Raw genomic sequence first — 3,742 nt, 5'->3', positions numbered from 1 at the left:
AACTGATGAATTCACGCTCCGACATTTCAAAAGCATTACGACTGTCTCTTAAATGCCAAGGAATTTGATCAGCATTTTCCCGATATCTTAAACGTCTGAGCAAAATCACTTCAGCCATCTTGTTTACAGTCGCTGTTAAAAGTTTGCGGCAGGTCAGGAGTAGCCGCAAAATTCCTCTATGGTAGTGACGTATTTTCAGTAGGCGTGTCCGAAAAGCGTTGCACTTGAATCCGATTTTGCAATGCAAGTGCGATTACCATGACAAGCGTTGCACTTGAATTCGCCCCTTAGCAATCCGTTTTGGGAAGAAAGAGTCCTTCATTGTGTCCGTACGTACATACGTCACCCAAAAACATTATCCACATGGATTATGTAATGGTCAAAAATGGATGTTTCCGTAGAAATATGATGCCCAATATTTTTCGCGATTACAGTACTTACTTCCTTTTTACTTCGTACAAGTAAGTAAAGAACGTATATTGACCTACATATTCTTATATAAACAATACCTAAGTGCAGTATATAAATATTTTAAATCAATAAAAATATCCCAATGGCACCCTCAAGAGAAAATCAATAATTATTTAAATTATCCAAATTTTCAAATTACAAACATAATATGCACTATAAATCTTAATGTAAGTACAAAATAACGCTTCACGCTGTCAAAATGGCTCATCTTATTAAATATCATCAACTAAATATTATTTCAACTAAAATACAAACACATAATATAAATAAGAGTTTACCCGATGAATTACACAAAAAAGTACGAAATTATCAATAAAAAAAATATGCGCGCATTGTGACGCACAGGTATTGTTAGCAACCTCATCATTCGTATTCGAACAGCAACCGCATTCGTATTCGAACAACCGCATCATTCGTATTCGAGTAGAAACCGCATCATTCCTACTCGCATCGTATGAGTAACGAAATGGATGCGAGTAACGAAATTGATTTGTGAGTACCGAATCGGTACTTCGAGTCAACCGATGTACCCGTTACTCGGTAACGAATACATGCGGTTTGCTCCAGCTCTAGTTTAGAGGCAAAATGAATTTTGCGAAATCTTGGGGCGAATTTAAAGAAATACTTCGCAGACACGAAGTAGAAACTGTAACAAAATATGTTTACTACTATGGAAAGTCATTCGATAAAGAGAGTAAGTAATTTTTGAAGATGTAATGAGTAAATAAAAATCCTCTAGAATGTAAATGCTTTCTTTGATTGTTTAGTTGATATTTGGCCATTTTGTTCCAAAGAACTTATCAGCACTAATTTGTATTAATTTTATTGCGTAAGATCTAGTTGATGTTGCGAGATTCGGTCCAAGTTGAAAAAAGGGTTTATAGACGTTCATATTCATTAATTTTGTTGCATAACGTGTAATAGCGTTATGTTTGATTTTTATTTGGTTTTATTGTCAGGTATTGCATGTTTTTTTTTTTTTTTTAATAGCTGATGCTTCACGAAACATTCCGTACTATATTAAACATTAAACAAGATATACCGTGTTAGATTTGAAAATTTTTATTGTTGTTTCTTGAGAAACTCGACAATTGTCTCGATGACTACTATATTTTTCATCCTATTTTAGTGTATGAATGCAGTCTGTTGATTTGAAATATAATCATTTAATAGTCTATAAAGAAAATCCATTCTTTAGTTTTATCATTAACAACATGTTTCAAAATAACCTTATAATAAACACTACCAATTCAAAAAATATTCTGTTTTATTTTCAGGTAATAGTTCACCATAAAATTATAATGCATTGAAATATCAGGAAGTTATAATAATAAAGATATTAAATTTTAGAAAACAGGAAAGTTTTCTGAAATGTATATATATTTCTTTAGTGATGTGATATATATATTTCTTTAGTCAATGAATGCTACTTATCTTGTGTGTCAAATCACATTACTGTCTATTTTGACTCTTAGCACCAATGGACTAGCAGATAAGATAGCTGAATACTGGATGTTTGATCAAGGTACAAATACTGTTGAATGGATTAGCTGCATGGGAATTTTCCTGTTCTCCTTATATATAAGTGAATACAAGACAGTTTCCCATTAGACCTTCTCAAAGGCATCCCTTTTGCGTAAGGCAGCTAGCTCATTCTATACTTTACCTAGCATATATAATTTTAATATGAGACAAAATGACATATTTTTACATAATAGTTTAATGCTTTTAATATCTCTCTATGTTTGCAGTAGGTGCTGCTTAATGTGATTACATTTGCCCATTTTTGATAATATAAGATGATGAGAAAAGTATCTTTTAAAATAGGAATTGAATTAACTATAAATATAACTAGCCACTTTCTTAACATTTTAATTAGGAAAAATAAAAGTTTGTTTATCAATTGTTTACAGTCTTCATTGCAAAAGTTCATTTGAGTAGTCCATAATGTTTCTGAAATTTATTGGACCAATTCTATACCTATAATCTTAATACTTGGAGGGCATCCTTGTTTAAAGAGATTTTGCCAATGTAAAATCTGAAATTGGGCAAAAACGCAAGTGTATTTTGGCAAAGATGTTTTCAGGAATTGTTACCTCCCTTTTGAAGAAGAGGGAACTGTGCTGAAGCCCTTCCAAATCAATAGCTATTGAAAATTCGTATGAAATTAAGTTTTTTTTTATTTTATTGTTTTGCGCTTTTTTCTAAATGCTTGATTAAAATCATTTTCGTTCTTCAGTTTAAGAAATTTATTGTATAATATTTTGATTATATTAACCAAATTGAGCAAATAAAATTACAGCAAATGATGCATTTTTTATGTTTCCATGTATGAAAGAGCAGAACTTAGAAATTCAATAGCAATATACACGACATCAGCTGCAATACATTAAGCAGTGTCTACAGTATGTAGTATATATAGAGACAGTTAAATGTATATTATGTTTATAGAGATCTGTAATTTCTTTCTTTTAAAAATCAAAGCTTATCAAATTGTGATCTAAATCAAAATTTTCTTTCCAGTTGAACTAACTCCAGATTTACGATTAAACTGGTTAGATGATATTCCCTATTTCCACTTTGGGCGAAAAACCTATGTTTGCCATCAAGGAAAAGATCTGAATAAACGTCAAAAGGAAAATTATGCTAAAGAAAAAAAAAATGAAAAGGTAAAATAACATTGTTATATTTAAAAATTTATACAAAAATATCACCTCTTGGATTATATATATATATATTTGTGTGTGTGTGTGTGTTTTTTATTTTTTTTTCTTTTAGTGTCAAACTGATCATGCTTTTGGTAAAGCATATTCCAAGAACCAGACAACTAAAAAAGTTAATTGTCCAGCTGTAATTAATGTTACCCGAATGTACAGGATGCCTCAGTTCAGGGTAGAAGTTTATTTAACTTTTTGTTCTAAGATGGTCTTAGTAATTTTAGAGAATTTTTTTTTAAGGAAAAAATATAATTCTGTCACGTATGAGCAAGATGTATTGAAGGTATTCTATGATAAAGTATACATACTTTTTGACATAAAAACAAAAGGTATTTTTAGAGTCACAATGTAAAAAAGAGAAATGATTTTTTGTGTCTCTTTATTCAACATATTTTTCTAAATAGTTTTTTTTTTTTTTTTTTTTTTTTGGCCTAAAGAGGGTTTTTAACAGTAATATTTTCCTAAATAAATAATTCAGTAATTGACATGCAAATAAAATGATGTTTTCAGGCCAGAAATGCTAATTATATTCTAACCAATTTGCTACAAATAGA

General features: G+C 30.1%; 1 long non-coding RNA gene across 2 annotated transcripts; it reads left to right on the top strand.

Moving 5' to 3' along the window:
• Positions 1-908: 908 nt before the first annotated feature.
• LOC118180320 (uncharacterized) lies at positions 909-3,742 on the top strand. Of its 2 annotated transcripts, XR_015042603.1 has the most exons (3): positions 1,022-1,165; positions 1,947-2,107; positions 2,995-3,741. It is a non-coding gene; the product is annotated as an uncharacterized LOC118180320 (long non-coding RNA). The 2 variants fall into 2 exon arrangements; XR_015042602.1 differs by lacking the exon at positions 1,947-2,107 and having other exon boundaries at positions 909-1,165; positions 2,995-3,742.

The sequence above is a fragment of the Stegodyphus dumicola genome, chromosome 1 (genome assembly GCF_044657685.1).
Source record: "Stegodyphus dumicola isolate Sdum_Otavi_A_Nest chromosome 1, ASM4465768v1".
In the NCBI taxonomy this organism is placed as follows: Eukaryota; Metazoa; Arthropoda; class Arachnida; order Araneae; family Eresidae; genus Stegodyphus; species Stegodyphus dumicola.
This window is presented reverse-complemented; position numbering and strand designations above follow the sequence as displayed.